Below are 16,826 nucleotides of genomic sequence, written 5' to 3'. Positions count from 1 at the left end.
AAAAAGAGGTGCAACACAAGGACTTCCCAGGAGGTCACCCATCCTAGTACTACTCTCGCCCAAGCACGCTTAACTGCGGAGTTCTGATGGGATCCGGTGCATTAGTGTTGGTATGATCGCACCTGAAAGTAAAGCGTTGTAATTGTATATATGCATTTCTAAGTTTATTTTTCAAAAAAGACGTCAAATTACGTTAATTAACGAATAGAGTTTTAGGTTGCGTTAATTAACGAAAAAAATGAAATACAATCGAAGTTTAATTTTCAAAAACGACGTAAAATTACGCTAATTAACAAAAAGAACACGAAATTTTGGCAAAAAGAGGTGCAACACAAGGATTTCCCAGGAGGTCACCCATCCTAGTACTACTCTCGCCCAAGCACGCTTAACTGCGGAGTTCTGATGGGATCCGGTGCATTAGTGCTGGTATGATCGCACCTGAAAGTAAAGCGTTGTAATTGTATATATGCATTTCTAAGTTTATTTTTCAAAAAAGACGTCAAATTACGTTAATTAACGAATAGAGTTTTAGGTTGCGTTAATTAACGAAAAAAAATGAAATACAATCGAAGTTTAATTTTCAAAAACGACGTAAAATTACGCTAATTAACAAAAAGAACACGAAATTTTGGCAAAAAGAGGTGCAACACAAGGACTTCCCAGGAGGTCACCCATCCTAGTACTACTCTCGCCCAAGCACGCTTAACTGCGGAGTTCTGATGGGATCCGGTGCATTAGTGTTGGTATGATCGCACCTGAAAGTAAAGCGTTGTAATTGTATATATGCATTTCTAAGTTTATTTTTCAAAAAAGACGTCAAATTACGTTAATTAACGAATAGAGTTTTAGGTTGCGTTAATTAACGAAAAAAATGAAATACAATCGAAGTTTAATTTTCAAAAACGACGTAAAATTACGCTAATTAACAAAAAGAACACGAAATTTTGGCAAAAAGAGGTGCAACACAAGGATTTCCCAGGAGGTCACCCATCCTAGTACTACTCTCGCCCAAGCACGCTTAACTGCGGAGTTCTGATGGGATCCGGTGCATTAGTGCTGGTATGATCGCACCTGAAAGTAAAGCGTTGTAATTGTATATATGCATTTCTAAGTTTATTTTTCAAAAAAGACGTCAAATTACGTTAATTAACGAATAGAGTTTTAGGTTGCGTTAATTAACGAAAAAAAATGAAATACAATCGAAGTTTAATTTTCAAAAACGACGTAAAATTACGCTAATTAACAAAAAGAACACGAAATTTTGGCAAAAAGAGGTGCAACACAAGGACTTCCCAGGAGGTCACCCATACTAGTACTACTCTCGCCCAAGCACGCTTAACTGCGGAGTTCTGATGGGATCCGGTGCATTAGTGCTGGTATGATCGCACCTGAAAGTAAAGCGTTGTAATTGTATATATGCATTTCTAAGTTTATTTTTCAAAAAAGACGTCAAATTACGTTAATTAACGAATAGAGTTTTAGGTTGCGTTAATTAACGAAAAAAAATGAAATACAATCGAAGTTTAATTTTCAAAAACGACGTAAAATTACGCTAATTAACAAAAAGAACACGAAATTTTGGCAAAAAGAGGTGCAACACAAGGACTTCCCAGGAGGTCACCCATCCTAGTACTACTCTCGCCCAAGCACGCTTAACTGCGGAGTTCTGATGGGATCCGGTGCATTAGTGCTGGTATGATCGCACCTGAAAGTAAAGCGTTGTAATTGTATATATGCATTTCTAAGTTTATTTTTCAAAAAAGACGTCAAATTACGTTAATTAACGAATAGAGTTTTAGGTTGCGTTAATTAACGAAAAAAAATGAAATACAATCGAAGTTTAATTTTCAAAAACGACGTAAAATTACGCTAATTAACAAAAAGAACACGAAATTTTGGCAAAAAGAGGTGCAACACAAGGACTTCCCAGGAGGTCACCCATCCTAGTACTACTCTCGCCCAAGCACGCTTAACTGCGGAGTTCTGATGGGATCCGGTGCATTAGTGCTGGTATGATCGCACCTGAAAGTAAAGCGTTGTAATTGTATATATGCATTTCTAAGTTTATTTTTCAAAAAAGACGTCAAATTACGTTAATTAACGAATAGAGTTTTAGGTTGCGTTAATTAACGAAAAAAAATGAAATACAATCGAAGTTTAATTTTCAAAAACGACGTAAAATTACGCTAATTAACAAAAAGAACACGAAATTTTGGCAAAAAGAGGTGCAACACAAGGACTTCCCAGGAGGTCACCCATCCTAGTACTACTCTCGCCCAAGCACGCTTAACTGCGGAGTTCTGATGGGATCCGGTGCATTAGTGCTGGTATGATCGCACCTGAAAGTAAAGCGTTGTAATTGTATATATGCATTTCTAAGTTTATTTTTCAAAAAAGACGTCAAATTACGTTAATTAACGAATAGAGTTTTAGGTTGCGTTAATTAACGAAAAAAAATGAAATACAATCGAAGTTTAATTTTCAAAAACGACGTAAAATTACGCTAATTAACAAAAAGAACACGAAATTTTGGCAAAAAGAGGTGCAACACAAGGACTTCCCAGGAGGTCACCCATCCTAGTACTACTCTCGCCCAAGCACGCTTAACTGCGGAGTTCTGATGGGATCCGGTGCATTAGTGCTGGTATGATCGCACCTGAAAGTAAAGCGTTGTAATTGTATATATGCATTTCTAAGTTTATTTTTCAAAAAAGACGTCAAATTACGTTAATTAACGAATAGAGTTTTAGGTTGCGTTAATTAACGAAAAAAAATGAAATACAATCGAAGTTTAATTTTCAAAAACGACGTAAAATTACGCTAATTAACAAAAAGAACACGAAATTTTGGCAAAAAGAGGTGCAACACAAGGACTTCCCAGGAGGTCACCCATCCTAGTACTACTCTCGCCCAAGCACGCTTAACTGCGGAGTTCTGATGGGATCCGGTGCATTAGTGCTGGTATGATCGCACCTGAAAGTAAAGCGTTGTAATTGTATATATGCATTTCTAAGTTTATTTTTCAAAAAAGACGTCAAATTACGTTAATTAACGAATAGAGTTTTAGGTTGCGTTAATTAACGAAAAAAAATGAAATACAATCGAAGTTTAATTTTCAAAAACGACGTAAAATTACGCTAATTAACAAAAAGAACACGAAATTTTGGCAAAAAGAGGTGCAACACAAGGACTTCCCAGGAGGTCACCCATCCTAGTACTACTCTCGCCCAAGCACGCTTAACTGCGGAGTTCTGATGGGATCCGGTGCATTAGTGCTGGTATGATCGCACCTGAAAGTAAAGCGTTGTAATTGTATATATGCATTTCTAAGTTTATTTTTCAAAAAAGACGTCAAATTACGTTAATTAACGAATAGAGTTTTAGGTTGCGTTAATTAACGAAAAAAAATGAAATACAATCGAAGTTTAATTTTCAAAAACGACGTAAAATTACGCTAATTAACAAAAAGAACACGAAATTTTGGCAAAAAGAGGTGCAACACAAGGACTTCCCAGGAGGTCACCCATCCTAGTACTACTCTCGCCCAAGCACGCTTAACTGCGGAGTTCTGATGGGATCCGGTGCATTAGTGCTGGTATGATCGCACCTGAAAGTAAAGCGTTGTAATTGTATATATGCATTTCTAAGTTTATTTTTCAAAAAAGACGTCAAATTACGTTAATTAACGAATAGAGTTTTAGGTTGCGTTAATTAACGAAAAAAAATGAAATACAATCGAAGTTTAATTTTCAAAAACGACGTAAAATTACGCTAATTAACAAAAAGAACACGAAATTTTGGCAAAAAGAGGTGCAACACAAGGACTTCCCAGGAGGTCACCCATCCTAGTACTACTCTCGCCCAAGCACGCTTAACTGCGGAGTTCTGATGGGATCCGGTGCATTAGTGCTGGTATGATCGCACCTGAAAGTAAAGCGTTGTAATTGTATATATGCATTTCTAAGTTTATTTTTCAAAAAAGACGTCAAATTACGTTAATTAACGAATAGAGTTTTAGGTTGCGTTAATTAACGAAAAAAAATGAAATACAATCGAAGTTTAATTTTCAAAAACGACGTAAAATTACGCTAATTAACAAAAAGAACACGAAATTTTGGCAAAAAGAGGTGCAACACAAGGACTTCCCAGGAGGTCACCCATCCTAGTACTACTCTCGCCCAAGCACGCTTAACTGCGGAGTTCTGATGGGATCCGGTGCATTAGTGCTGGTATGATCGCACCTGAAAGTAAAGCGTTGTAATTGTATATATGCATTTCTAAGTTTATTTTTCAAAAAAGACGTCAAATTACGTTAATTAACGAATAGAGTTTTAGGTTGCGTTAATTAACGAAAAAAAATGAAATACAATCGAAGTTTAATTTTCAAAAACGACGTAAAATTACGCTAATTAACAAAAAGAACACGAAATTTTGGCAAAAAGAGGTGCAACACAAGGACTTCCCAGGAGGTCACCCATCCTAGTACTACTCTCGCCCAAGCACGCTTAACTGCGGAGTTCTGATGGGATCCGGTGCATTAGTGCTGGTATGATCGCACCTGAAAGTAAAGCGTTGTAATTGTATATATGCATTTCTAAGTTTATTTTTCAAAAAAGACGTCAAATTACGTTAATTAACGAATAGAGTTTTAGGTTGCGTTAATTAACGAAAAAAAATGAAATACAATCGAAGTTTAATTTTCAAAAACGACGTAAAATTACGCTAATTAACAAAAAGAACACGAAATTTTGGCAAAAAGAGGTGCAACACAAGGACTTCCCAGGAGGTCACCCATCCTAGTACTACTCTCACCCAAGCACGCTTAACTGCGGAGTTCTGATGGGATCCGGTGCATTAGTGTTGGTATGATCGCACCTGAAAGTAAAGCGTTGTAATTGTATATATGCATTTCTAAGTTTATTTTTCAAAAAAGACGTCAAATTACGTTAATTAACGAATAGAGTTTTAGGTTGCGTTAATTAACGAAAAAAATGAAATACAATCGAAGTTTAATTTTCAAAAACGACGTAAAATTACGCTAATTAACAAAAAGAACACGAAATTTTGGCAAAAAGAGGTGCAACACAAGGATTTCCCAGGAGGTCACCCATCCTAGTACTACTCTCGCCCAAGCACGCTTAACTGCGGAGTTCTGATGGGATCCGGTGCATTAGTGCTGGTATGATCGCACCTGAAAGTAAAGCGTTGTAATTGTATATATGCATTTCTAAGTTTATTTTTCAAAAAAGACGTCAAATTACGTTAATTAACGAATAGAGTTTTAGGTTGCGTTAATTAACGAAAAAAAATGAAATACAATCGAAGTTTAATTTTCAAAAACGACGTAAAATTACGCTAATTAACAAAAAGAACACGAAATTTTGGCAAAAAGAGGTGCAACACAAGGACTTCCCAGGAGGTCACCCATCCTAGTACTACTCTCGCCCAAGCACGCTTAACTGCGGAGTTCTGATGGGATCCGGTGCATTAGTGCTGGTATGATCGCACCTGAAAGTAAAGCGTTGTAATTGTATATATGCATTTCTAAGTTTATTTTTCAAAAAAGACGTCAAATTACGTTAATTAACGAATAGAGTTTTAGGTTGCGTTAATTAACGAAAAAAAATGAAATACAATCGAAGTTTAATTTTCAAAAACGACGTAAAATTACGCTAATTAACAAAAAGAACACGAAATTTTGGCAAAAAGAGGTGCAACACAAGGACTTCCCAGGAGGTCACCCATCCTAGTACTACTCTCGCCCAAGCACGCTTAACTGCGGAGTTCTGATGGGATCCGGTGCATTAGTGCTGGTATGATCGCACCTGAAAGTAAAGCGTTGTAATTGTATATATGCATTTCTAAGTTTATTTTTCAAAAAAGACGTCAAATTACGTTAATTAACGAATAGAGTTTTAGGTTGCGTTAATTAACGAAAAAAAATGAAATACAATCGAAGTTTAATTTTCAAAAACGACGTAAAATTACGCTAATTAACAAAAAGAACACGAAATTTTGGCAAAAAGAGGTGCAACACAAGGACTTCCCAGGAGGTCACCCATCCTAGTACTACTCTCGCCCAAGCACGCTTAACTGCGGAGTTCTGATGGGATCCGGTGCATTAGTGCTGGTATGATCGCACCTGAAAGTAAAGCGTTGTAATTGTATATATGCATTTCTAAGTTTATTTTTCAAAAAAGACGTCAAATTACGTTAATTAACGAATAGAGTTTTAGGTTGCGTTAATTAACGAAAAAAAATGAAATACAATCGAAGTTTAATTTTCAAAAACGACGTAAAATTACGCTAATTAACAAAAAGAACACGAAATTTTGGCAAAAAGAGGTGCAACACAAGGACTTCCCAGGAGGTCACCCATCCTAGTACTACTCTCGCCCAAGCACGCTTAACTGCGGAGTTCTGATGGGATCCGGTGCATTAGTGCTGGTATGATCGCACCTGAAAGTAAAGCGTTGTAATTGTATATATGCATTTCTAAGTTTATTTTTCAAAAAAGACGTCAAATTACGTTAATTAACGAATAGAGTTTTAGGTTGCGTTAATTAACGAAAAAAAATGAAATACAATCGAAGTTTAATTTTCAAAAACGACGTAAAATTACGCTAATTAACAAAAAGAACACGAAATTTTGGCAAAAAGAGGTGCAACACAAGGACTTCCCAGGAGGTCACCCATCCTAGTACTACTCTCGCCCAAGCACGCTTAACTGCGGAGTTCTGATGGGATCCGGTGCATTAGTGCTGGTATGATCGCACCTGAAAGTAAAGCGTTGTAATTGTATATATGCATTTCTAAGTTTATTTTTCAAAAAAGACGTCAAATTACGTTAATTAACGAATAGAGTTTTAGGTTGCGTTAATTAACGAAAAAAAATGAAATACAATCGAAGTTTAATTTTCAAAAACGACGTAAAATTACGCTAATTAACAAAAAGAACACGAAATTTTGGCAAAAAGAGGTGCAACACAAGGACTTCCCAGGAGGTCACCCATCCTAGTACTACTCTCGCCCAAGCACGCTTAACTGCGGAGTTCTGATGGGATCCGGTGCATTAGTGCTGGTATGATCGCACCTGAAAGTAAAGCGTTGTAATTGTATATATGCATTTCTAAGTTTATTTTTCAAAAAAGACGTCAAATTACGTTAATTAACGAATAGAGTTTTAGGTTGCGTTAATTAACGAAAAAAAATGAAATACAATCGAAGTTTAATTTTCAAAAACGACGTAAAATTACGCTAATTAACAAAAAGAACACGAAATTTTGGCAAAAAGAGGTGCAACACAAGGACTTCCCAGGAGGTCACCCATCCTAGTACTACTCTCGCCCAAGCACGCTTAACTGCGGAGTTCTGATGGGATCCGGTGCATTAGTGCTGGTATGATCGCACCTGAAAGTAAAGCGTTGTAATTGTATATATGCATTTCTAAGTTTATTTTTCAAAAAAGACGTCAAATTACGTTAATTAACGAATAGAGTTTTAGGTTGCGTTAATTAACGAAAAAAAATGAAATACAATCGAAGTTTAATTTTCAAAAACGACGTAAAATTACGCTAATTAACAAAAAGAACACGAAATTTTGGCAAAAAGAGGTGCAACACAAGGACTTCCCAGGAGGTCACCCATCCTAGTACTACTCTCGCCCAAGCACGCTTAACTGCGGAGTTCTGATGGGATCCGGTGCATTAGTGCTGGTATGATCGCACCTGAAAGTAAAGCGTTGTAATTGTATATATGCATTTCTAAGTTTATTTTTCAAAAAAGACGTCAAATTACGTTAATTAACGAATAGAGTTTTAGGTTGCGTTAATTAACGAAAAAAAATGAAATACAATCGAAGTTTAATTTTCAAAAACGACGTAAAATTACGCTAATTAACAAAAAGAACACGAAATTTTGGCAAAAAGAGGTGCAACACAAGGACTTCCCAGGAGGTCACCCATCCTAGTACTACTCTCGCCCAAGCACGCTTAACTGCGGAGTTCTGATGGGATCCGGTGCATTAGTGCTGGTATGATCGCACCTGAAAGTAAAGCGTTGTAATTGTATATATGCATTTCTAAGTTTATTTTTCAAAAAAGACGTCAAATTACGTTAATTAACGAATAGAGTTTTAGGTTGCGTTAATTAACGAAAAAAATGAAATACAATCGAAGTTTAATTTTCAAAAACGACGTAAAATTACGCTAATTAACAAAAAGAACACGAAATTTTGGCAAAAAGAGGTGCAACACAAGGACTTCCCAGGAGGTCACCCATCCTAGTACTACTCTCGCCCAAGCACGCTTAACTGCGGAGTTCTGATGGGATCCGGTGCATTAGTGCTGGTATGATCGCACCTGAAAGTAAAGCGTTGTAATTGTATATATGCATTTCTAAGTTTATTTTTCAAAAAAGACGTCAAATTACGTTAATTAACGAATAGAGTTTTAGGTTGCGTTAATTAACGAAAAAAAATGAAATACAATCGAAGTTTAATTTTCAAAAACGACGTAAAATTACGCTAATTAACAAAAAGAACACGAAATTTTGGCAAAAAGAGGTGCAACACAAGGACTTCCCAGGAGGTCACCCATCCTAGTACTACTCTCGCCCAAGCACGCTTAACTGCGGAGTTCTGATGGGATCCGGTGCATTAGTGCTGGTATGATCGCACCTGAAAGTAAAGCGTTGTAATTGTATATATGCATTTCTAAGTTTATTTTTCAAAAAAGACGTCAAATTACGTTAATTAACGAATAGAGTTTTAGGTTGCGTTAATTAACGAAAAAAAATGAAATACAATCGAAGTTTAATTTTCAAAAACGACGTAAAATTACGCTAATTAACAAAAAGAACACGAAATTTTGGCAAAAAGAGGTGCAACACAAGGACTTCCCAGGAGGTCACCCATCCTAGTACTACTCTCGCCCAAGCACGCTTAACTGCGGAGTTCTGATGGGATCCGGTGCATTAGTGTTGGTATGATCGCACCTGAAAGTAAAGCGTTGTAATTGTATATATGCATTTCTAAGTTTATTTTTCAAAAAAGACGTCAAATTACGTTAATTAACGAATATAGTTTTAGGTTGCGTTAATTAACGAAAAAAAACGAAATACAATCGAAGTTTAATTTTCAAAAACGACGTAAAATTACGCTAATTAACAAAAAGAACACGAAATTTTGGCAAAAAGAGGTGCAACACAAGGACTTCCCAGGAGGTCACCCATCCTAGTACTACTCTCGCCCAAGCACGCTTAACTGCGGAGTTCTGATGGGATCCGGTGCATTAGTGCTGGTGTGATCGCACCTGAAAGTAAAGCGTTGTAATTGTATATATGCATTTCTAAGTTTATTTTTAAAAAAAGACGTCAAATTACGCTAATTAACGAATAGAGTTTTAGGTTGCGTTAATTAACAAAAAAAATGAAATACAATCGAAGTTTAATTTTCAAAAACGACGTAAAATTACGCTAATTAACAAAAAGAACACGAAATTTTGGCAAAAAGAGGTGCAACACAAGGACTTCCCAGGAGGGCACCCATCCTAGTACTACTCTCGCCAGGAGGTCACCCATCCTAGTACTACTCTCGCCCAAGCACGCTTAACTGCGGAGTTCTGATGGGATCCGGTGCATTAGTGCTGGTATGATCGCACCTGAAAGTAAAGCGTTGTAATTGTATATATGCATTTCTAAGTTTATTTTTCAAAAAAGACGTCAAATTACGTTAATTAACGAATAGAGTTTTAGGTTGCGTTAATTAACGAAAAAAAATGAAATACAATCGAAGTTTAATTTTCAAAAACGACGTAAAATTACGCTAATTAACAAAAAGAACACGAAATTTTGGCAAAAAGAGGTGCAACACAAGGACTTCCCAGGAGGTCACCCATCCTAGTACTACTCTCGCCCAAGCACGCTTAACTGCGGAGTTCTGATGGGATCCGGTGCATTAGTGTTGGTATGATCGCACCTGAAAGTAAAGCGTTGTAATTGTATATATGCATTTCTAAGTTTATTTTTCAAAAAAGACGTCAAATTACGTTAATTAACGAATATAGTTTTAGGTTGCGTTAATTAACGAAAAAAAACGAAATACAATCGAAGTTTAATTTTCAAAAACGACGTAAAATTACGCTAATTAACAAAAAGAACACGAAATTTTGGCAAAAAGAGGTGCAACACAAGGACTTCCCAGGAGGTCACCCATCCTAGTACTACTCTCGCCCAAGCACGCTTAACTGCGGAGTTCTGATGGGATCCGGTGCATTAGTGCTGGTGTGATCGCACCTGAAAGTAAAGCGTTGTAATTGTATATATGCATTTCTAAGTTTATTTTTAAAAAAAGACGTCAAATTACGCTAATTAACGAATAGAGTTTTAGGTTGCGTTAATTAACAAAAAAAATGAAATACAATCGAAGTTTAATTTTCAAAAACGACGTAAAATTACGCTAATTAACAAAAAGAACACGAAATTTTGGCAAAAAGAGGTGCAACACAAGGACTTCCCAGGAGGGCACCCATCCTAGTACTACTCTCGCCAGGAGGTCACCCATCCTAGTACTACTCTCGCCCAAGCACGCTTAACTGCGGAGTTCTGATGCGATCCGGTGCATTAGTACTGGTATGATCGCACCTGAAAGTAAAGCGTTGTAATTGTATATATGCATTTCTAAGTTTATTTTTCAAAAAAGACGTCAAATTACGTTAATTAACGAATAGAGTTTTAGGTTGCGTTAATTAACGAAAAAAAATGAAATACAATCGAAGTTTAATTTTCAAAAACGACGTAAAATTACGCTAATTAACAAAAAGAACACGAAATTTTGGCAAAATGAGGTGCAACACAAGGACTTCCCAGGAGGTCACCCATCCTAGTACTACTCTCGCCCAAGCACGCTTAACTGCGGAGTTCTGATGGGATCCGGTGCATTAGTGCTGGTATGATCGCACCTGAAAGTAAAGCGTTGTAATTGTATATATGCATTTCTAAGTTTATTTTTCAAAAAAGACGTCAAATTACGTTAATTAACGAATAGAGTTTTAGGTTGCGTTAATTAACGAAAAAAAATGAAATACAATCGAAGTTTAATTTTCAAAAACGACGTAAAATTACGCTAATTAACAAAAAGAACACGAAATTTTGGCAAAAAGAGGTGCAACACAAGGACTTCCCAGGAGGTCACCCATCCTAGTACTACTCTCGCCCAAGCACGCTTAACTGCGGAGTTCTGATGGGATCCGGTGCATTAGTGCTGGTATGATCGCACCTGAAAGTAAAGCGTTGTAATTGTATATATGCATTTCTAAGTTTATTTTTCAAAAAAGACGTCAAATTACGTTAATTAACGAATAGAGTTTTAGGTTGCGTTAATTAACGAAAAAAAATGAAATACAATCGAAGTTTAATTTTCAAAAACGACGTAAAATTACGCTAATTAACAAAAAGAACACGAAATTTTGGCAAAAAGAGGTGCAACACAAGGACTTCCCAGGAGGTCACCCATCCTAGTACTACTCTCGCCCAAGCACGCTTAACTGCGGAGTTCTGATGGGATCCGGTGCATTAGTGCTGGTATGATCGCACCTGAAAGTAAAGCGTTGTAATTGTATATATGCATTTCTAAGTTTATTTTTCAAAAAAGACGTCAAATTACGTTAATTAACGAATAGAGTTTTAGGTTGCGTTAATTAACGAAAAAAATGAAATACAATCGAAGTTTAATTTTCAAAAACGACGTAAAATTACGCTAATTAACAAAAAGAACACGAAATTTTGGCAAAAAGAGGTGCAACACAAGGACTTCCCAGGAGGTCACCCATCCTAGTACTACTCTCGCCCAAGCACGCTTAACTGCGGAGTTCTGATGGGATCCGGTGCATTAGTGCTGGTATGATCGCACCTGAAAGTAAAGCGTTGTAATTGTATATATGCATTTCTAAGTTTATTTTTCAAAAAAGACGTCAAATTACGTTAATTAACGAATAGAGTTTTAGGTTGCGTTAATTAACGAAAAAAAATGAAATACAATCGAAGTTTAATTTTCAAAAACGACGTAAAATTACGCTAATTAACAAAAAGAACACGAAATTTTGGCAAAAAGAGGTGCAACACAAGGACTTCCCAGGAGGTCACCCATCCTAGTACTACTCTCGCCCAAGCACGCTTAACTGCGGAGTTCTGATGGGATCCGGTGCATTAGTGCTGGTATGATCGCACCTGAAAGTAAAGCGTTGTAATTGTATATATGCATTTCTAAGTTTATTTTTCAAAAAAGACGTCAAATTACGTTAATTAACGAATAGAGTTTTAGGTTGCGTTAATTAACGAAAAAAAATGAAATACAATCGAAGTTTAATTTTCAAAAACGACGTAAAATTACGCTAATTAACAAAAAGAACACGAAATTTTGGCAAAAAGAGGTGCAACACAAGGACTTCCCAGGAGGTCACCCATCCTAGTACTACTCTCGCCCAAGCACGCTTAACTGCGGAGTTCTGATGGGATCCGGTGCATTAGTGTTGGTATGATCGCACCTGAAAGTAAAGCGTTGTAATTGTATATATGCATTTCTAAGTTTATTTTTCAAAAAAGACGTCAAATTACGTTAATTAACGAATATAGTTTTAGGTTGCGTTAATTAACGAAAAAAAACGAAATACAATCGAAGTTTAATTTTCAAAAACGACGTAAAATTACGCTAATTAACAAAAAGAACACGAAATTTTGGCAAAAAGAGGTGCAACACAAGGACTTCCCAGGAGGTCACCCATCCTAGTACTACTCTCGCCCAAGCACGCTTAACTGCGGAGTTCTGATGGGATCCGGTGCATTAGTGCTGGTGTGATCGCACCTGAAAGTAAAGCGTTGTAATTGTATATATGCATTTCTAAGTTTATTTTTAAAAAAAGACGTCAAATTACGCTAATTAACGAATAGAGTTTTAGGTTGCGTTAATTAACAAAAAAAATGAAATACAATCGAAGTTTAATTTTCAAAAACGACGTAAAATTACGCTAATTAACAAAAAGAACACGAAATTTTGGCAAAAAGAGGTGCAACACAAGGACTTCCCAGGAGGGCACCCATCCAAGTACTACTCTCGCCAGGAGGTCACCCATCCTAGTACTACTCTCGCCCAAGCACGCTTAACTGCGGAGTTCTGATGCGATCCGGTGCATTAGTACTGGTATGATCGCACCTGAAAGTAAAGCGTTGTAATTGTATATATGCATTTCTAAGTTTATTTTTCAAAAAAGACGTCAAATTAAGTTAATTAACGAATAGAGTTTTAGGTTGCGTTAATTAACGAAAAAAATGAAATGCAATCGAAGTTTAATTTTCAAAAACGACGTAAAATTACGCTAATTAACAAAAAGAACCCGAAATTTTGGCAAAAAGGGGTGCAACACAAGGACTTCCCAGGAGGTCACCCATCCCACGTAAAATTACGCTAATTAACAAAAAGAACACGAAATTTTGGCAAAAAGAGGTGCAACACAAGGACTTCCCAGGAGGTCACCCATCCCAGTACCACTCTCGCCCATGCACGCTTAACTGCGGAGTTCTGATGGGATCCGGTGCATTAGTGCTGTTATGATCGCACCTGAAAGTAAAGCATTGTAATTGTATATATGCATTTTTAAGTTTATTTTTCAAAAAAGACGTCAAATTACGCTAATTAACGAATAAAGTTTTAGGTTGCGTTAATTAAACAAAAAAATGAAATACAATCGAAGTTTAATTTTCAAAAACGACGTAAAATTACGCTAATTAACAAAAAGAACACGAAATTTTGGCAAAACAGGGTGCAACACAAGGACTTCCTAGGAGGTCACCCATCCCAGTACTACTCTCGCCCAAGCACGCTTAACTGCGGAGTTCTGATGGGATCCGGTGCATTAGTGCTGGTGTGATCGCACCTGAAAGTAAAGCGTTGTAATTATATATATGCATTTCTAAGTTTATTTTTCAAAAATGACGTCAAATTACGATAATTAACGAATAGAGTTTTAGGTTGCGTTAATTAACAAATAAAATGAAATACAATCGAAGTTTAATTTTCTAAAACGACGTAAAATTACGCTAATTAACAAAAAGAACACGAAATTTTGGCAAAAAGAGGTGCAACACAAGGACTTCCCAGGAGGTCACCCATCCTAGTACTACTCTCGCCAGGAGGTCACCCATCCTAGTATTACTCTCGCCCAAGCACGCTTAACTGCGGAGTTCTGATGAGATCCGGTGCATTAGTATTGGTATGATCGCACCTGAAAGTAAAGCGTTGTAATTGTATATATGCATTTCTAAGTTTATTTTTCAAAAAAGACGTCAAATTACGCTAATTAACGAATAGAGTTTTAGGTTGCGTTAATTAACGAAAAAAACGAAATACAATCGAAGTTTAATTTTCAAAAACGACGCAAAATTACGCTAATTAACAAAAAGAACACGAAATTTTGGCAAAAAGGGGTGCAACACAGGGACTTCCCAGGAGGTCACCCATTATATAACACAAAATTTTGGCAAAAAGGGGTGCATCACAAGGACTTCCCAGGAGGTCACCCATCCCAGTACTACTCTCGCCCAAGCACGCTTAACTGCGAAGTTCTGATGGGATCCGGTGCATTAGTGCTGGTGTGATTGCACCTGAAAGTAAAGCGTTGTAAATGTATATATGCATTTCTAGGTTTGTTTTTCAAAAAAGACGTCAAATTTCGCGAATTAATGAATAGAGTTTTAGGTTGCGTTAATTAACCAAAAAAATGAAATACAATCGAAGTTTAATTTTCAAAAACGACGTAAAATTACGCTAATCAACAAAAAGAACACGAAATTTTGGCAAAAAGAGGTGCAAAACAAGGACTACCCAGGAGGTCACCCATCCTAGTACTACTCCCGCCCTATCCTAGTACTACTCTCGCCCAAGCACGCTTAACTGCGGAGTTCTGATGGGATCCGGTGCATTAATGCTGTTATGATCGCACCTGAAAGTAAAGCGTTGTAATTGTATATATGCATTTTTAAGTTTATTTTTCAAAAAAGACGTCAAATTACGTTAATTAACGAATAGAGTTTTAGGTTGCGTTAATTAACCAAAAAAATGAAATACAATCGAAGTTTAATTTTCAAAAACGACGTAAAATTACGCTAATTAACAAAAAGAACACGAAATTTTGGCAAAAAGAGGTGCAAAACAAGGACTACCCAGGAGGTCACCCATCCTAGTACTACTCCCGCCCTATCCTAGTACTACTCTCGCCCAAGCACGCTTAACTGCGGAGTTCTGATGGGATCCGGTGCATTAATGCTGTTATGATCGCACCTGAAAGTAAAGCGTTGTAATTGTATATATGCATTTTTAAGTTTATTTTTCAAAAAAGACGTCAAATTACGTTAATTAACGAATAGAGTTTTAGGTTGCGTTAATTAACCAAAAAAATGAAATACAATCGAAGTTTAATTTTCAAAAATGACGTAAAATTACGCTAATTAACAAAAAGAACATGAAATTTTGGCAAAAAGAGGTGCTTGGGAAAAAGAGGTGCAACACAAGGACTTCCTAGGTGGTCACCCATATTTTGGCAAAAAGAGGTGCAACACAAGGACTTCCCAGGAGGTCACCCATTATATAACACGAAATTTTGGCAAAAAGGGGTGCAACACAAGGACTTCCCAGGAGGTCACCCATCCCAGTACTACTCTCGCCCAAGCACGCTTAACTGCGAAGTTCTGATGGGATCCAGTGCATTAGTGCTGGTGTGATCGCACCTGAAAGTAAAGCGTTGTAAATGTATATATGCATTTCTAGGTTTGTTTTTCAAAAAAGACATCATATTACGCTAATTAACGAATAGAGTTTTAGGTTGCGTTAATTAACCAAAAAAATGAAATACAATCGAAATTTAATTTTCAAAAACGACGTAAAATTACGCTAATTAACAAAAAGAACACGAAATTTTGGTAAAATGAGGTGCAACACAAGGACTTCCCAGGAGGTCACCCATCCCACGTAAAATTACGCTAATTAACAAAAAGAACACGAAATTTTGGCAAAAAGAGGTGCAACACACGGACTTCTCAGGAGGTCACCCATCCCAGTACCACTCTCGCCCAAGCACGCTTAACTGCGGAGTTCTGATGGGATCCGGTGCATTAGTGCTGTTATGATCGCACCTGAAAGTAAAGCACTGTAATTGTATATATGTATTTCTAAGTTTATTTTTCAAAAAAGACGTCAAATTACGCTAATTAACGAATAAAGTTTTAGGTTGCGTTAATTAAACAAAAAAATGAAATACAATCAAAGTTTAATATTCAAAAACGACGTAAAATTACGCTAATTAACAAAAAGAACACGAAATTTTGGCAAAACGGGGTGCAACACAAGGACTTCCCAGGAGGTCACCCATCCCAGTACTACTCTCGCCCAAGCACGCTTAACTGCGCAGTTCTGATGGGATCCGGTGCATTAGTGCTGGTGTGATCGCACCTGAAAGTAAAGCGTTGTAATTGTATATATGCATTTCTAAGTTTATTTTTCAAAAAAGACGTCAAATTACACTAATTAACGAATAGAGTTTTAGGTTGCGTTAATTAACGAAAAAAATGAAATACTATCGAAGTTTAATTTTCGAAAACGACGTAAAATTACGCTAATTAACAAAAAGAACACGAAATTTTGGCAAAAAGAGGTGCAACACAAGGACTTCCCAGGAGGTCACCCATCCTAGTACTACTCTCGCCAGGAGGTCACCCATCCTAGTACTACTCTCGCCCAAGCACGCTTAACTGCGGAGTTTTGATGAGATCTGGTGCAT

At 36.7% G+C, this 16,826-nt stretch overlaps 42 non-coding genes and 6 pseudogenes across 42 annotated transcripts; all 48 read right to left on the bottom strand.

Moving 5' to 3' along the window:
- Window positions 1–5: 5 nt before the first annotated feature.
- On the bottom strand, window positions 6–124 carry LOC146947230 (5S ribosomal RNA). Its single transcript, XR_015029135.1, has one exon. It is a non-coding gene; the product is annotated as a 5S ribosomal RNA (ribosomal RNA).
- A 197-nt stretch (window positions 125–321) lies between these two features.
- On the bottom strand, window positions 322–440 carry LOC146947229 (5S ribosomal RNA). The gene has a single exon (XR_015029679.1). It is a non-coding gene; the product is annotated as a 5S ribosomal RNA (ribosomal RNA).
- Window positions 441–638: 198 nt separating this feature from the next.
- On the bottom strand, window positions 639–757 carry LOC146947228 (5S ribosomal RNA). The gene has a single exon (XR_015029134.1). It is a non-coding gene; the product is annotated as a 5S ribosomal RNA (ribosomal RNA).
- A 197-nt stretch (window positions 758–954) lies between these two features.
- Window positions 955–1,073, bottom strand: LOC146947227 (5S ribosomal RNA). Its single transcript, XR_015029667.1, has one exon. It is a non-coding gene; the product is annotated as a 5S ribosomal RNA (ribosomal RNA).
- Window positions 1,074–1,271: 198 nt separating this feature from the next.
- Window positions 1,272–1,390, bottom strand: LOC146947226 (5S ribosomal RNA). Its single transcript, XR_015028939.1, has one exon. It is a non-coding gene; the product is annotated as a 5S ribosomal RNA (ribosomal RNA).
- A 198-nt stretch (window positions 1,391–1,588) lies between these two features.
- On the bottom strand, window positions 1,589–1,707 carry LOC146947225 (5S ribosomal RNA). The gene has a single exon (XR_015028362.1). It is a non-coding gene; the product is annotated as a 5S ribosomal RNA (ribosomal RNA).
- A 198-nt stretch (window positions 1,708–1,905) lies between these two features.
- Window positions 1,906–2,024, bottom strand: LOC146947224 (5S ribosomal RNA). Its single transcript, XR_015028351.1, has one exon. It is a non-coding gene; the product is annotated as a 5S ribosomal RNA (ribosomal RNA).
- A 198-nt stretch (window positions 2,025–2,222) lies between these two features.
- LOC146947223 (5S ribosomal RNA) lies at window positions 2,223–2,341 on the bottom strand. The gene has a single exon (XR_015028340.1). It is a non-coding gene; the product is annotated as a 5S ribosomal RNA (ribosomal RNA).
- A 198-nt stretch (window positions 2,342–2,539) lies between these two features.
- Window positions 2,540–2,658, bottom strand: LOC146947222 (5S ribosomal RNA). Its single transcript, XR_015028329.1, has one exon. It is a non-coding gene; the product is annotated as a 5S ribosomal RNA (ribosomal RNA).
- Window positions 2,659–2,856: 198 nt separating this feature from the next.
- On the bottom strand, window positions 2,857–2,975 carry LOC146947221 (5S ribosomal RNA). The gene has a single exon (XR_015028318.1). It is a non-coding gene; the product is annotated as a 5S ribosomal RNA (ribosomal RNA).
- Window positions 2,976–3,173: 198 nt separating this feature from the next.
- On the bottom strand, window positions 3,174–3,292 carry LOC146947220 (5S ribosomal RNA). The gene has a single exon (XR_015029948.1). It is a non-coding gene; the product is annotated as a 5S ribosomal RNA (ribosomal RNA).
- A 198-nt stretch (window positions 3,293–3,490) lies between these two features.
- Window positions 3,491–3,609, bottom strand: LOC146947219 (5S ribosomal RNA). The gene has a single exon (XR_015029937.1). It is a non-coding gene; the product is annotated as a 5S ribosomal RNA (ribosomal RNA).
- Window positions 3,610–3,807: 198 nt separating this feature from the next.
- On the bottom strand, window positions 3,808–3,926 carry LOC146947218 (5S ribosomal RNA). The gene has a single exon (XR_015029926.1). It is a non-coding gene; the product is annotated as a 5S ribosomal RNA (ribosomal RNA).
- A 198-nt stretch (window positions 3,927–4,124) lies between these two features.
- LOC146947217 (5S ribosomal RNA) lies at window positions 4,125–4,243 on the bottom strand. Its single transcript, XR_015029915.1, has one exon. It is a non-coding gene; the product is annotated as a 5S ribosomal RNA (ribosomal RNA).
- Window positions 4,244–4,441: 198 nt separating this feature from the next.
- LOC146947216 (5S ribosomal RNA) lies at window positions 4,442–4,560 on the bottom strand. The gene has a single exon (XR_015029904.1). It is a non-coding gene; the product is annotated as a 5S ribosomal RNA (ribosomal RNA).
- Window positions 4,561–4,758: 198 nt separating this feature from the next.
- On the bottom strand, window positions 4,759–4,877 carry LOC146947215 (5S ribosomal RNA). Its single transcript, XR_015029310.1, has one exon. It is a non-coding gene; the product is annotated as a 5S ribosomal RNA (ribosomal RNA).
- A 197-nt stretch (window positions 4,878–5,074) lies between these two features.
- On the bottom strand, window positions 5,075–5,193 carry LOC146947214 (5S ribosomal RNA). Its single transcript, XR_015029656.1, has one exon. It is a non-coding gene; the product is annotated as a 5S ribosomal RNA (ribosomal RNA).
- A 198-nt stretch (window positions 5,194–5,391) lies between these two features.
- LOC146947213 (5S ribosomal RNA) lies at window positions 5,392–5,510 on the bottom strand. The gene has a single exon (XR_015029891.1). It is a non-coding gene; the product is annotated as a 5S ribosomal RNA (ribosomal RNA).
- A 198-nt stretch (window positions 5,511–5,708) lies between these two features.
- Window positions 5,709–5,827, bottom strand: LOC146947212 (5S ribosomal RNA). Its single transcript, XR_015029880.1, has one exon. It is a non-coding gene; the product is annotated as a 5S ribosomal RNA (ribosomal RNA).
- A 198-nt stretch (window positions 5,828–6,025) lies between these two features.
- Window positions 6,026–6,144, bottom strand: LOC146947211 (5S ribosomal RNA). Its single transcript, XR_015029869.1, has one exon. It is a non-coding gene; the product is annotated as a 5S ribosomal RNA (ribosomal RNA).
- Window positions 6,145–6,342: 198 nt separating this feature from the next.
- LOC146947210 (5S ribosomal RNA) lies at window positions 6,343–6,461 on the bottom strand. Its single transcript, XR_015029858.1, has one exon. It is a non-coding gene; the product is annotated as a 5S ribosomal RNA (ribosomal RNA).
- A 198-nt stretch (window positions 6,462–6,659) lies between these two features.
- LOC146947209 (5S ribosomal RNA) lies at window positions 6,660–6,778 on the bottom strand. The gene has a single exon (XR_015029847.1). It is a non-coding gene; the product is annotated as a 5S ribosomal RNA (ribosomal RNA).
- A 198-nt stretch (window positions 6,779–6,976) lies between these two features.
- LOC146947208 (5S ribosomal RNA) lies at window positions 6,977–7,095 on the bottom strand. The gene has a single exon (XR_015029836.1). It is a non-coding gene; the product is annotated as a 5S ribosomal RNA (ribosomal RNA).
- Window positions 7,096–7,293: 198 nt separating this feature from the next.
- LOC146947207 (5S ribosomal RNA) lies at window positions 7,294–7,412 on the bottom strand. The gene has a single exon (XR_015029825.1). It is a non-coding gene; the product is annotated as a 5S ribosomal RNA (ribosomal RNA).
- A 198-nt stretch (window positions 7,413–7,610) lies between these two features.
- On the bottom strand, window positions 7,611–7,729 carry LOC146947206 (5S ribosomal RNA). Its single transcript, XR_015029814.1, has one exon. It is a non-coding gene; the product is annotated as a 5S ribosomal RNA (ribosomal RNA).
- A 198-nt stretch (window positions 7,730–7,927) lies between these two features.
- On the bottom strand, window positions 7,928–8,046 carry LOC146947205 (5S ribosomal RNA). Its single transcript, XR_015029803.1, has one exon. It is a non-coding gene; the product is annotated as a 5S ribosomal RNA (ribosomal RNA).
- Window positions 8,047–8,243: 197 nt separating this feature from the next.
- On the bottom strand, window positions 8,244–8,362 carry LOC146947204 (5S ribosomal RNA). The gene has a single exon (XR_015029791.1). It is a non-coding gene; the product is annotated as a 5S ribosomal RNA (ribosomal RNA).
- Window positions 8,363–8,560: 198 nt separating this feature from the next.
- On the bottom strand, window positions 8,561–8,679 carry LOC146947203 (5S ribosomal RNA). Its single transcript, XR_015029779.1, has one exon. It is a non-coding gene; the product is annotated as a 5S ribosomal RNA (ribosomal RNA).
- Window positions 8,680–8,877: 198 nt separating this feature from the next.
- On the bottom strand, window positions 8,878–8,996 carry LOC146947202 (5S ribosomal RNA). Its single transcript, XR_015029133.1, has one exon. It is a non-coding gene; the product is annotated as a 5S ribosomal RNA (ribosomal RNA).
- A 198-nt stretch (window positions 8,997–9,194) lies between these two features.
- Window positions 9,195–9,313, bottom strand: LOC146947201 (5S ribosomal RNA). The gene has a single exon (XR_015029039.1). It is a non-coding gene; the product is annotated as a 5S ribosomal RNA (ribosomal RNA).
- Window positions 9,314–9,859: 546 nt separating this feature from the next.
- LOC146947200 (5S ribosomal RNA) lies at window positions 9,860–9,978 on the bottom strand. The gene has a single exon (XR_015029131.1). It is a non-coding gene; the product is annotated as a 5S ribosomal RNA (ribosomal RNA).
- Window positions 9,979–10,176: 198 nt separating this feature from the next.
- On the bottom strand, window positions 10,177–10,295 carry LOC146947199 (5S ribosomal RNA). Its single transcript, XR_015029038.1, has one exon. It is a non-coding gene; the product is annotated as a 5S ribosomal RNA (ribosomal RNA).
- A 546-nt stretch (window positions 10,296–10,841) lies between these two features.
- LOC146947198 (5S ribosomal RNA) lies at window positions 10,842–10,960 on the bottom strand. The gene has a single exon (XR_015029768.1). It is a non-coding gene; the product is annotated as a 5S ribosomal RNA (ribosomal RNA).
- Window positions 10,961–11,158: 198 nt separating this feature from the next.
- On the bottom strand, window positions 11,159–11,277 carry LOC146947197 (5S ribosomal RNA). The gene has a single exon (XR_015029757.1). It is a non-coding gene; the product is annotated as a 5S ribosomal RNA (ribosomal RNA).
- Window positions 11,278–11,475: 198 nt separating this feature from the next.
- On the bottom strand, window positions 11,476–11,594 carry LOC146947196 (5S ribosomal RNA). Its single transcript, XR_015029746.1, has one exon. It is a non-coding gene; the product is annotated as a 5S ribosomal RNA (ribosomal RNA).
- A 197-nt stretch (window positions 11,595–11,791) lies between these two features.
- On the bottom strand, window positions 11,792–11,910 carry LOC146947195 (5S ribosomal RNA). Its single transcript, XR_015029735.1, has one exon. It is a non-coding gene; the product is annotated as a 5S ribosomal RNA (ribosomal RNA).
- Window positions 11,911–12,108: 198 nt separating this feature from the next.
- On the bottom strand, window positions 12,109–12,227 carry LOC146947194 (5S ribosomal RNA). The gene has a single exon (XR_015029724.1). It is a non-coding gene; the product is annotated as a 5S ribosomal RNA (ribosomal RNA).
- A 198-nt stretch (window positions 12,228–12,425) lies between these two features.
- Window positions 12,426–12,544, bottom strand: LOC146947193 (5S ribosomal RNA). The gene has a single exon (XR_015029130.1). It is a non-coding gene; the product is annotated as a 5S ribosomal RNA (ribosomal RNA).
- Window positions 12,545–12,742: 198 nt separating this feature from the next.
- Window positions 12,743–12,861, bottom strand: LOC146947192 (5S ribosomal RNA). The gene has a single exon (XR_015029036.1). It is a non-coding gene; the product is annotated as a 5S ribosomal RNA (ribosomal RNA).
- A 634-nt stretch (window positions 12,862–13,495) lies between these two features.
- Window positions 13,496–13,614, bottom strand: LOC146947191 (5S ribosomal RNA). The gene has a single exon (XR_015029350.1). It is a non-coding gene; the product is annotated as a 5S ribosomal RNA (ribosomal RNA).
- Window positions 13,615–13,811: 197 nt separating this feature from the next.
- On the bottom strand, window positions 13,812–13,930 carry LOC146947190 (5S ribosomal RNA). The gene has a single exon (XR_015029352.1). It is a non-coding gene; the product is annotated as a 5S ribosomal RNA (ribosomal RNA).
- Window positions 13,931–14,127: 197 nt separating this feature from the next.
- LOC146947189 (5S ribosomal RNA) lies at window positions 14,128–14,278 on the bottom strand (annotated as a pseudogene).
- A 260-nt stretch (window positions 14,279–14,538) lies between these two features.
- LOC146947188 (5S ribosomal RNA) lies at window positions 14,539–14,657 on the bottom strand (annotated as a pseudogene).
- A 197-nt stretch (window positions 14,658–14,854) lies between these two features.
- On the bottom strand, window positions 14,855–14,995 carry LOC146947187 (5S ribosomal RNA; annotated as a pseudogene).
- Window positions 14,996–15,192: 197 nt separating this feature from the next.
- On the bottom strand, window positions 15,193–15,333 carry LOC146947186 (5S ribosomal RNA; annotated as a pseudogene).
- Window positions 15,334–15,660: 327 nt separating this feature from the next.
- LOC146947185 (5S ribosomal RNA) lies at window positions 15,661–15,779 on the bottom strand (annotated as a pseudogene).
- Window positions 15,780–16,065: 286 nt separating this feature from the next.
- On the bottom strand, window positions 16,066–16,184 carry LOC146947184 (5S ribosomal RNA). The gene has a single exon (XR_015029346.1). It is a non-coding gene; the product is annotated as a 5S ribosomal RNA (ribosomal RNA).
- Window positions 16,185–16,381: 197 nt separating this feature from the next.
- Window positions 16,382–16,500, bottom strand: LOC146947183 (5S ribosomal RNA; annotated as a pseudogene).
- Window positions 16,501–16,826: the final 326 nt, after the last annotated feature.

The sequence above is a fragment of the Medicago sativa genome, chromosome 2, assembly GCF_051527215.1.
Source record: "Medicago sativa cultivar Bolivia chromosome 2, Bolivia_mono, whole genome shotgun sequence".
Classification (NCBI taxonomy): Eukaryota; Viridiplantae; Streptophyta; class Magnoliopsida; order Fabales; family Fabaceae; genus Medicago; species Medicago sativa.
This window is presented reverse-complemented; position numbering and strand designations above follow the sequence as displayed.